The 13011-nt window shown below is 42.5% G+C and overlaps 1 pseudogene; it reads right to left on the bottom strand.

Moving 5' to 3' along the window:
* Nucleotides 1-11745: 11745 nt before the first annotated feature.
* LOC102470374 (protein DBF4 homolog A pseudogene) lies at nt 11746-13011 on the bottom strand (annotated as a pseudogene).

The following is a 13011-nucleotide window of genomic DNA, read 5'->3' as shown; positions in this document are numbered from 1 at the left end:
ACATGACCACAGATGGACTTGTCCACTCAATGTTTTAAAAGAAGTTTATTCAGTTGTTTCTCTCATCAGTGTGTGTGCACGCAGAAGAGACAGAGCAAGAGAGACAGAGAGAGGGAAACAGTACCCGCCCCCAGTCTTCAGCCCGCCCCAGATCAGGGGCAAGTGTGTGTGGGAGTACTCAGGGAGGACTCTGGACTTGAACCAGGAATCTCCCCATGTAAGAGCTCTTCTCAGACTGTTCTGTCACTACACCATGGGTCTGTCCCCAGAGCTTACCAGCTTTAAACGGTTTAATAAAGAGATTTTTGCCACCACTCATGTAGTTTGCATTATTAGTGTTTTTATTTATTTATTTATTTATTTTGTAAAGAAATTTTTGCTATAGGATGCATCTACTTACCAGAGAGACAGAGAGAAAGTGAGAAATCACCTCCCAGGGGAATGGGCAGGCCACACTCACTTCTCCTCCATTCTCCTCTGGGGATCTTGGGCACGCACACACACACACATCCCAGGTCTGGGACTTGAACCGCAGTCGACTACATGGGAGTCCAGTGAAGTAACCATTACGCCATCTGCTGGTCCCCACATTACTAGATCTTAACCTCCAGCAGTTTTCTGAAATGCAGGTGCTCCTAGATGCAGCACCATTTCCTGTGCCCACAGCTATGGCGGGGTCTAGGGAAAGCCCAGTTTCACGTATTTGCAGGGGCCTTGGAGACCACTCACAGACCGCTCATCCCTGCACTGAAAACATTCTCCGAGTGCTCCCTACATGGCGGGGCTGCAGCTCCAGGCCCAGAGTGCTGGGATTTACTGCATTGGAAACATTCTCCGAGTGCTCCCTACATGGCGGGCCGCAGCTCCAGGCCCGGAGTGCTGGGAGTTACATCCGTTAGCTCTGCTAATCTTGCTGCAAGCTGTGAAAGCGTGACTGCTGTGTTTCAGGTGAGGACACCTGGGTCTCTGGAGGCCCTCATTTGTTCAGGGTTAAACAGCTAGGATACTAGAGCTAGGCTCAGGCCTCGAACCACTCGACTTCACAGTTCTCACCCCTTTCATTACACAGCTCTGCTGTCAGTGGGATTTGGTCCTGGCCATGCCGGCCAGTGTCCCTGGAAGCCTTACTGAGCTTGGAGGACGGAGGGTAATCCTGTGTGTGGAGGGATTTGCTTCCTGAGAAAACCACAGCAAGTGGAAGGCTACCATAGACTCCAAACTCCCTCTCCCTGGCCCAGATATCCAGCTTGCCAGAACTTCTAGAAAGGTCTAGGTAGGATCCTGAATGAGCAGGAAGAGAGAGAGATGTGATTTTGGAAGACGATACTTTACAGAGAAGGGCAATGACTGACTAGTGTGTGTTGGGGTAAGGTGGGGGAGGCTTTTGACTGCAGATCCTTGGGCTGAGATCTGCAGGGATATCAACAGCCACGAGAGAACTTGACGTGTCTGAACTCTGAGCACGACCTCAGCGGGTGGTACCTAGTCTCCACCCCACCGTCTCACCGCAGTGCCTGCCACAAGGAGGCCCTCACTTGGGAATGGCTGAGCACGGTAAAGGAAGCAGACAGGCTCTCTCCTGGAGTGGTTTACAGTCTGCAGAGCGTAGAGGCTATCTCCCTGGAGCAGTGAAGGAGAAGTTCTAGAAGTTGGAATGCTTGTGGGAAGTCTAGAAACAAGTGATAAAACAATGCAAGAGCTATAAATTCCTTGCGTAGCAGAGACACACTGTTTTAACTTCCTCATTCCTTCCTCTTGTGCACGCATGGTGCATGGATAAGACACTATTCTCACACGCACCTGAAGTTTGGCAGAGTTGTAGACACTCAAGGTGTTATTATTACAGTGTCACAATTTTTGCTCTGCCAACAACCCTGATATTTACTTGTGAACACAGTCAAGAAGTTAAAACATAATTTCCCAAAAGATCCTGAAATTTTTGTTGGAAAGTAAAAATGACCTTTAATGTCACATTCGTAATTCTAGTGGAAGTTCTCCTTCCTCTCCTAGCAAAATTCCCCAGGGACTATGTTTTGGAAGAAGAGGCTACGTAGACTCAGAACTGAAGAACTCAGGGTGATCTTTTTTGATTATTTTTTTCTCGGTGGGAGAAAGGGGGTTTTTGTTCAAAAAGGATCTGTAAAACAAGATGCCCATCTAATTGAAGGCATTTTCCTGAAAATGTTAGACATCGTTTTTTTTTTTAGAAATCTTGGCCACTGGCAGAGGAAATGGTTAGGTTTTGTTTGTTTTCATCTAAAAGCACTGGCTTGTCTTTTTCAACTTGCATGCTGAACAAGCACATGGTAACTCTAACTCTGGTAGGTTAATTCAGCCGGTGAGGCTGTGAGTGGTCACTTGTAGGCATGGCTTTTACATGATCAAGGTCATCGTGCCAGGGAGAAAGCAGAGAGATATATTGTGGTCATGCTGCAGAACAAATGGTTATAGCCCTACCTGGCTTCCCTACTATTTCCCTTAACAAAACAAGTGCTGTGAGAATTGATCTGTTTACAAGAAGACAACTTCAGAGGATAATGACCCATTCCCGGCTCCCACATACCCTAGACTCATTACATCCATTTCAATCCTCTTTCTCCTTTGTTGAAAAAGCTTTCAATAGCAATACTGCCTGAAACAACTCAAATTAGATACTTGGCTTGTGAGAATCTGTATTATTTGTTAGTATCTGCACAGCTCAGCTCATTTAATTGATTTAACTTAAAGAACATTGCACAAGAGTTAACCCTACAAAATGAATACATTTGGAACAAAATTTTTGGTTGAATTTTGGATGCATTTAAAAAAATGGCATTTCTTTGTTAGAAGTCGCTTTCGCACTGGACAAAAGCCATAGTTTTGAATGGCAGTGGTTATGGCAGTGAGGTCTTATTTGGGTCAGTTTTTCTGGGCAAACATCTATGTGTGGCCTGGGTCTAAAATCTTCAGTTTCTCCTCCTTTTCTGTAGAGTTTAGTAACCAGCAGATAAAGGTTTTGGGGAAAGAAAGCTATGTTTCTGAGATGTAAATATATCTTGAACTAAAATTTTGTTCAAAGATCACTATGGGGTGCTTCTCATCCTTCTTTTACAATAATTAAAATGATTTTTAGCTAAGATATGGTTGCACAGGAAGAGAACAAAGGTAAATTTTCTGAGCTTGTGTACTTTCAAGTTCATTGAGAACCTGGTGGCAAAAATGTACCTATTAACATCTTCAAAATTAAAAATGTTTGTGCTTTGGGGACCAGCAGATGGCACAGGAGTTGCATCACTGAATGGTTCGAATCCTGGACCTGGTGGCTTGAAACTCACGCCAGGAACGCGTGCATGCTTGCCCCTGATCCCGGGAGGAGAGTGGAGGAGAAGGGATTGAGGTGTGGCCATGCCCCTGGGGGGTGATTTCTCACTTTCCCTCTGTGTGTCTCTCTCTCTCTCTCTGGCAAGTGAATGTGCCCTAAAGTACAAACCTCTAAAAAAAAAAAAAAAAAGGAGAAAGAAAGTTTGTGCTTCAAAAGACATCAAGAAAGGACAACCCATATAATGAGAGACAAGTTTTGCAAATTATAAATATGTAAAATAAAGGACTTCTATCTAGACTATATAAAGAATTATTACAACTTAACAATAAAAAGACAACCCAGTCAAAAAAATAGGCAAAAGAAATATCTCAATAGATATTTCTCCAGAGGAAATATACGAAAGGTCAATAAGCACATGAAAAGGTATTCCAACATCATTATCCATCAAGGAAATGGAAATTAAAACTACAAAGGCCAGGGACCAGCAGATGGCATAATGGTTACGTCGTTGTACTCCCACATAGTTGCCTGTGGTTCGAATCCAGACCTGATAATTTTAAACTCATGCTGGGTGCATGTGTGTGTACACACACTCCTCCCGAGAGGAGACTGGAGGAGAAGGGATTATGGCATGGCCATGCCCTCTGGGGTGAGTTCTTGCTTCCTGTCTCTCTGGCGAGTGCACACAACCTATAACATGATAAGTATCTCTAATAACAGCAAGAACAAAAAACTACAAATACATTCTACTTAAGACCCATGAGGATGGCTGTAATAAAACAGATAGTTAACAAAACTTGGTGATTGGGAATGTGAGAAATCGGAACCCTTATACTTTGCTGGTAGAAGTGTAAAATGATAAAATCGTTTTGGAAAACAATCTGGCAGGTATTCAGATAGTTCAACATAGAGATTACCGTGTGATCCAGCAATTCTATTTATTAGTGTATACTTAATGAAACGAAAATACACATCCATCAAAAATCCTGTACATAAATGTTATGGCAACATTTTTCACAATAGCCAAGAAATGTAAACAACCCACATGCCCATCAACTGATGAAGGCTAAATAAGGAGCGGTATATTCGTTCAATAGAATATATGTTCATCCCCAGGAAGGAATGATGTACCGATACAGGCTGTAACATAGATGAACCTTAGAAACATTATGCTCAGGGGGCCAGCAGGTGGCGTGGTGGTTAAAGGTGCTGGACTTCCACATGACTGACCACGGTTCAAGTCCTGAACCTGGTGGCTTGCTTGCTCACTTTCCCTCTCCAGGCTGTAACATAGATGAACCTTAGAAACATTATGCTCAGGGGGCCAGCAGGTGGCGTGGTGGTTAAAGGTGCTGGACTTCCACATGACTGACCACGGTTCAAGTCCTGAACCTGGTGGCTTGCTTTCTCACTTTCCCTCTCTCTCTCCCTCTCTCTCTGTCTGATCAAACTGGAAAATAATAATAATAATAATAATAATAAAGTCGTATAAATAAATGAAAAAAGAAACATTATACTCAGAAAAAAAGCTAGTCGGAAAGGACCACATATTGTATGATTCCATCCCATTTACCAATTCGAACTACAAGATAGAGGGGCGAACTGTCTAGTATGTGAAATATATCTCAAGAAGGCCATTAAGGAAAGAATGTGCCTAACCCTGTCTTTCTACGGCCTTTCTGATCTTTGCTACTTTCATACCTAATTCTCCAAAGCAAGAAGGGCTCTATCTTGATGTTATTTTTAAAAAAACAACTGGAAATCTGAAGTGAGAAAAAGACAAAGATTCTATGTGAAGCCCAAATGTTCAAACTTCTAATGTGACCAAGCAGAGTTGAACTCCAGAGGTGGCTGAGATGGCACAGAGGGATTGCCTTTCAATGCTTTCTGCTTCTGAGACAAAGAGAACAATTTGTAGGAAACGTGACAGTTAAGTAATCCCAGTAATGGCCAAAGCAGATAGTGTACAGACTTAAAACTGAAGAAAGAAAAACAAACATAGAGGAAAGGGCAGGTTTCTGAAGGACAAGAAGCCTTTGAATCTGATGTTTTTTGTTCTGCTCAATTCGTGGCTTGGTGGAGACTTTCTGTGGACCTGTTTATCTGTCGTTAGGCGATAAAGCAGCAAGCTCTGCCCATGGCAACCCTCCTTAAAACTACACCTTCCTGGAGGTTTTTATGCATCAGCAGCCTCTACAGCATGTCTGGGACAGAAATTGTTTAAAAAGAAACATGGCCAGAGTCCCCAGGCAGAGGAGGCAGAGGTGGAAGTGGTGGGACCCTCCTGCTGAGATATACAATGGGCGGTGTGGAGCAAGGCTTCCTTTGCAAAGAAAACTCTTACGGAAACACATTTAAAAATTCTTTAAAATGTCTTTGATTGGCACATGAAAGTGAAAAGACCAGAAGGAAGACAAAGGTACAGCAAGGGAGTCTAAACTTGAGGTCGATTACTTGTTTTCCGTGATTTCCTGTGGTCTTGCTCCTTGGAACAGCTGTAATTCACTGCTTCAGTGATTGATGAAGGGAAAACAAAAGAACCTCAAAAGGAAATGGCATGCAGTTCCTCACTGAGTTGTATTTAAATAGCACCCAGGTGAGTGGCAGAGAAACAGCCCAATAGCACAATCGATCCAAGTCCTGCTTTGGTTTGGAAGCCTTATTTAGTCCATAGCTTAAGGCAAAGGATTCAGGAACATTCGAATTTTTTCCTTCCCACTCTCTCTTTTTATTTGCTACAGTGTGTGTTTGCAGAGTTTAATTTAAAACAAGAAGAACCAAAACGGACTGGGGGAGACTGAAACCCAAGTTCCTCGGAGCCAACCAAGCTCAAAGCATCTTGCCGTGTGCTTTCCTAAGATGGCTTGTCTATACCGTGTGTGTATTGGCATGGTGTTTTATTAATTGGTGCTGGCTTTTCTGCATGCTAATCACTGGGTAAATGCCGATACTGATGCTAATCAGTGTTTCATTAAAAAGAACAAAACTCTTCCCATGCAAGACACTCTCTGAGTGTACATAACAGTTATTAATTGGTCTCCTCTTGGGGTGACCTCATGACATTACCACTTTCATTCTACAAAGGAATAGGCACCAGGGCTGTAGGAAAACCACGTGGACTGTAAATATTTTCTAGGCATGTTGAAATACCTATCTCTAAGTTGCATTTTCAGTCTTTGACAACAGATGACGGGGTGACCTCACTGTGTCCACTCAGAAGAACTCAGAGAAATGAATGGAAATCTCTACCTCTCATCATATTGTCATATCCACCTTAGGCCTCTGGTGTACCTAGCATCTACTGATGGGGAACTGGTTGTGGAGCAGGATCTAGAGAGCTTGAATTCTGGGGACTGGAAATCTTTCATCTTGGCCTCTTAAACGAGCTTTTTTTTAGAAGAGATTTTTGTTGTAGAGAATGTGTGCTTGCTGGAGAGAGACAGAGACAGTGAGAGGGAAGTGGGAAATCACCCCCTAGGAGAGATGGCAATCGTTTCTCCTCCATTCTCCTCCTTGGGTCTTGGGCATGCATACACACACACACACACGTACACACACACACACACACACATACACACACACACACACACACACACACACACACACACATGCCTGGCATGCTTTTTAAGCTGCCAGGTCTGGGACTTGAACCACAGCTGGGCGTGTGAGAGTCCAGTGTGTAACCACTGCACCATCTGCTGGCCCCTTGGGCAAGCTTTTTTTTGTAGAGATTTTTGCTATAGGGTGTGTGCGCTCGCCAGCCAGCCAGAGAGAGACAGAGAGACAGAAAGCGAGAAATCACCCCCCAGGGGGGATGGCCACGCTACAATCCCTTCTCCTCCATTCTCCTCTCGGGATCTTGGGCACGCACACACATGCGCCTGGCGTGAGTTTAAGCCACCGGGTCCGGGACTCAAACCGTGGTCGACTATGTGGGAGTCCAGTGACATAGCCATTACGCTAACTGTTGGTCCCCTTGGGCAAGCTTCTTAATCTCTTTTGAACTTGTTTTCCATTTGAAATAAGAACATTAAGATATATGACCTTTGGCATCCCTTCCTGCTCACAGATTCCATTGTGCTGATTCAGATTCTGCCAACTCAGGAATAGGCTGTCATTCTTAGAACAGCTTAGGTCTAGCCACATAAACTAAAATATAAAAGAGGCGATGCCTACAAGACAGGGATATTCACGCTTATCTTTGTTATTCTTAAAAAAGGTTTTTATAGGGACCAGGGGATGATGTAATGGTTATGTCACTGGACTCCCAAATGGTCGACTGTGGCTTGAATCCCAGAACCTGTGGCTTAAACTGATGCTCTCATGCTGGGCGCATGTGTGTGCATACCCAAAATCCTGAGAGGAAAATGGAGGAGAAAGGGTTGCGGTGTGTTCATCCTCCCTGGGGAGTGATTTCTCATTTCCTGTCTCTCTCTTTCTGTCTTTCCAGTGAGCACATGCACCCTATAGCAAAAACCTATCTTAAAAGAAAAAAAAGATTTTATGCCTGTGCGGGGACTTCAAAAAGTTCATGGAAAATGCATATTATGAAAAAATTATGCATGGGATCAGCAGTTAGTGTGGGACTCCCATGTAGTTGACCGCGGTTTGCGTCCCAGACACAGTGGCTTAAAACTCACGCTGGATGCGTGTGCGTGCATGCCCAAGATCCCGAGAGGAGAATGGAGGAGAAGGAATTGTGGCGTGGCCATCTTCCCTGGGGGGTGATTTCTCGCTTTCTGTCTCTCTGTCTCTCTCTGTCTATCTGGTGAGCGCACGTGCCCTATAGCAAAAACCTCTTCCCCCCAAAAAATTATGCATGGATTTCAGAATTTTGGGGGGGCATTTATATATCTTTTTTAGAGAGCTGTCTGTTAAGCTCATTTGCTTATTTTTAAAATGGAGTATTAATTTTTTTGTAGGTGAGTTTGTTGAGTTCCCTACATATTCTGGCTATCAATCTCTTATCTGAAGCATAATTTGTAAATACGTTCCCCCATTATGAGGGTCATATCTTCACTAACTACTGTTTTCTTTGTTGTTCAGATGGTTCTTAGCTTTATGTAATCCCACTGGTCTATTTTGGGGATTATTGCCTGTGATTTAGGGATCTTATTTTAGAAATCTTTGCCTGCTTCAATGTCTTCAAGTGTTTTGCTTATGTTTTCTACATGGTAGTTTTATAGTTTGAGACTTTACATTTAGATTTTTTATCTATTTTGAGTTGGTTTTTGTTAATGGTAAGAGATAGGGGTCCAATTTCATTTTTCTGCAGGTGGATATCCAGTTCTTTGAGTAGCATTTGGCGAAAAAACTTTCTTTTCTCTGTTTGATTGTCTTCCGCCCTGTGTTAAAATTCACTTGGCTGTATGTTTTGTGTTTTTTTCTGGATTTTCTATTCTGTCCCATTGGTCTATGTAAAGTTCTCTGTTGAAAATGAGGTATGTGGTAATATTCTTGAACTGATTGACATGTACTGCCTCCATAGTGAAACATCGTATTGTGTATTATAGAGATATGTAATGATTGCATTTAAATAAGAAATCATAAAATAAAATTTAAAAAATTTAGACCAAGATAAACTTATACTTTTTCCACCAGGCTTTTGAAGTCCCCTCGTTGGCACACAAACACATTCACACAGATATGTAAACATGCATATACAAACATATTAAATGAGTAATACTAATTTTATTAGTAATTGAACTGAACCTTGCAGATAAATTTTCATTCCACTAGTTCAATGGTCTGTGACCCTTTTATACATTTTACCAGCCTGCAAAACAAGTAGCCCTCTGAGGCTAACTACTATGAACCTCGTTCTCAATTAACACATAATTATTGTACATCCAAATGCGTTCACAGTGGTATAGGAACTCTAGGATGATTGAAGAAGTTTAAAACTTAGTCCAGGCCCCACTCCATGGCCTAGTGGTTAAGGAAGCTGGACTCCACATGGCCTGCTTTATGGTGTGAGTCTCAGACTTGGTGGGATGAGAAATGTACTGGAACACATATGCATGTGTGTCCAAAGTCCAGGAAGGAAGAGAAATGAAAAGAAGTGATTGCAGTGCCCACTTATCATGAGGGTGCTTTTTCCTCTCCCTCTCTCTCTCTGGTGAGTGCACTCACCGTCTAGCAAAAAAACCCCAAAAAACAAAAACAAACCCCAAACACCAACAGCCCCCACACACACACCCAACACATACTTAGTCCAATACAAGACAATCCAGTGCTATAGTCTTTGGTATCAATTGTTTAGATAATAGTGATTCAAGAAGAAAGAGAAAATAAAAAGTCATTCTAGTTAGAAAAGGCTTCATTGAGTATGTGACACATGGGTTGGGGTCTGAATATTGGGCAAAATAAAGGTGTCTTGATAAGAGGATGAGAGAGGGACTGCTGTTAGCATAATGGCTATGTCACTGGACTCCCATGTAGTCGACCGCAGTTCGAGTCCCGGACCCGGTGGCTTTAAACTCATGCCAGGTGCATGTGCATGCATGCCCAAGATCCCGAGAGGAGAATGGGGAGAAGGGATTGCGGCGTGGCCATGCCCCCTGCGGGATGATTTCTATCTTTCTGTCTCTCTGTCTCTCTCTGTCTTTCTGGAGAGCACACGCGCCCTATAGCAAAAACCCCTCCAAAAAAAAAAAAAGAAAAAAAAAAGCATAAGAGAAAGTGGTGTAAGCAAATGAGTGAAGACTTCGCTACCCACATCATGAGCAGTAAAAGCAAGCGGAGGGGGTTTCCTGACCCAGAACACATGTTATGGCACGCCACCACAAAGTTATCTAGACTTGAGGAAATAGCAAACATGAATAGGTTGATTTGAAGGAATTACCGGGGAGTGTGTTCAGGATGAATACTCCTGCCTCAGAGATTACCTTCTGTATGAAACATTTCAGATGTTCCCAGGTAGGATTAAAGTGCCCATTGCATTATTTTCTGCTTATTTGTTTATTTAACCAATACCAGCCTGGCCCCAAAGGCCCCAAGGCTCCAGATTACTACCAGCACCAGACTGGTCAATATGGTCCCTATCTCCTCACTTTCCAGGCTGACCTTTACAACTCATGCAGACCCACAGCCGGATTTGCTATAGTAGTCTCAGGATCCAAACTCATTCCTATAGACCCTGTGCTGTGTTGGCCCCATTGGGGCTTGGCTCCATACTACCCCTGTGGACACAGTTTTCAAGCTAGTCCCAAGTACCTTACAGCCCAGGCCAGTCCTCACAGACCTAGCTTTCAGGACACCTACATACCCAACCTTCAGATCAGCCCCCTGGACCCATGATCTAGGGCAGTCCCTATGTCCCCAGGCCCCAAGTCTGCCTCAGCAATGGCCAGTTCCAGTTGCCTCAAGCTCCAGTGGGCCCAAGGTCCATGCCCACTCCATTATACCTTGGTGCTAAGTTTATTCTCATGGATTGAGACTCTAGGAACATCCCTATAGATCCAAGCTTCAGGCCAGCCCTGATAGGCCAGAACTCGCCTACATGGATTTAGGCTGAAGACCCATCTCAGAAGACACAGGCTGCAGGTCCATTCTAGTGCCTGGCTATCCCCTGTAGACTGATGCTCAAGGCTGACTCCAACTTTAAGTTAGGTCCTGTATACCTGCCTTCAGCTTGGCTCTTGGGAATATAGGTCTGAGGTCAAACCAGAAGGCCCAATGAACAGATATATCCCAGTGGATCCACACTCAGATTCTCCTGCCTCTTGACACAGGCACCAGGCCGGCCAGCCTGGAGACTCCAGCAGCAAACGTGACCATGTGACCTCCATATGACCATGCCAGATGGCCAGCCAGGAATTTAGCCAGACTGACTGGTGAAGGGTTTTCTCAAACAAAGCCAGTCTGTAAGGACTAGAATTAGTACCTACTTCTTCAAATTTTCAGACATTAAGACTTGGCCACACAGATCAAGAACAATAATGGGAACTTGACATAACTAAAGGGCCAAAATAAAACACCAGTGACAAACTCTGAAGAAATGGAGGTGTTGGGCTGGCAGGTGACATGGTGGTTAGGAGTGCTGGACTCCCACATGGTCGACCGTGGTTTGAGTCCTAGACCCGGCAACTTGCTTTCTCACTTTCCCTCCCTCTCTGTCCTCTCTCTCTCTGTCTCTCTATGGTCAAATTAAAACAAACAAACAAACAAATAAATAAAATAAATAAAGTTCAATAAAATAATTATTAAAAAAGAAAATAAAGTATATGAGCTATATGGCAAAAAAATTAAAAATACTTGTTTTAAGGAAGCTCTGTGAGCTTCAAGAAAATACAGAGAAATAATTTAATAAAATGAGAAAAATTAGAAGTAACAAAAATGAAAAATTTAATGGAGAAATTGAAGTTATAAAACAATTTTAAATTCTGAAGTTGAAAAATGCAATGAAAGAAATGAAGAAAGAACGTGTGGACAGCCATCTACCCTTAGTCCCCTACGCCATTTTCATTTATAACCTGCTTAAGTTTAGAAATGTCAAGAACACATTTCTCTTTATTTTTCTGTTGAGGTAGCTGTGTAAAATTCTGTCTCATGTCATTTTCAGCTGGATTTAACATGGAACAATGATTAGTACTTTTCTCATGAAGTCTCTTTAATTCATGTGAAAGGCAGAAGTTGAGTTGTGAAATAAACACAAGGTTTTGTTCAGATTTTGGTATTTCTTTATATGGGAAATTCTGCTCAGTCAACTGTACACCATGTTTCCTCAAGTCTTTCTGAGAAATACGTTGCAATTCCAGCTTTTCCTTGGATTCAGTCTTTTTCAGGACACTTGCAGAAATAGAAAGGGAGCCAATACTATATTTTATATACGCAACACTCACAGTATCCTTTTCCCCTCCTCTTACATTTGAAGTTGAATTGAGGTTCCATCGTATTTGTCACAATCTGTTAAGACTCTTAGTTTAACCTGAGTTTGCTTTTGGATGCTAGATGGCTTATCTACATCAAATGGACCGCAGGGCTTCTGAATAGAATAATTTATAGGAGGCATATTGGTCAGCTGAAGATAAAATGGTCTATAAAGTGGCAAATATCTTCCACCTTTACGAAAGGCTTTTTAAATCTTTCTGTTCTTGCTTTGTGTATCCCAATACCGACTCCTTTCCCCACATCTCACAGAAATACTTGATTTCTTGAGTAACAAGAAATCTTTTGTTCAGTGCGGTATCTAATAGCATCAATATAAACAATTTTTAGTCCTCATAAGGCATTCGGCAGTATGCCATTTGAAGGAATAAAATCATGTTCCTTGAGAGCTTTTTCAACTAATACTTTCTCTCTGTTTAAACACAATGTGTCTGGAGACTTAAATGAACTTCCATCATGGCCAGGATGAGGTGAAGTGGTTTCTTCAGTGTATGCAGCTTCTAGACTTTGAACAAGAGAAATTCGACCAAATTTAGCTTCCTTTTTATTTGAAATAAGATAACCGATAACTTTGCTGAGAAATTCTTCAACTCACCCTCCTAGATCCTTAATGTCATTTCGTAGTTTTTCAGATATGGGGACAGAAGATAAGTTAAGGTAACATAATTTTCCCAAGTGGCTTATATTTGGATTTTTCTAGTCTGTTTTCAGTTTGCAGAGACTTCAAAGAAGGCTTTTTAAATTTTTTTTTTTAAATTTTTGACTTGGATTCCACCCTGGAAGTATCCTTTGCCGTGAATCTTTATGGCTCTAGAGTTCAT

The sequence above is a fragment of the Tupaia chinensis genome, unplaced genomic scaffold (assembly GCF_000334495.1).
Source record: "Tupaia chinensis unplaced genomic scaffold, TupChi_1.0 Scaffold139897_1, whole genome shotgun sequence".
NCBI classification, from domain to species: Eukaryota; Metazoa; Chordata; class Mammalia; order Scandentia; family Tupaiidae; genus Tupaia; species Tupaia belangeri.
The sequence above is the reverse complement of the archived record's forward strand: the minus strand, read 5'-3'. Positions and strand labels throughout refer to the sequence as shown.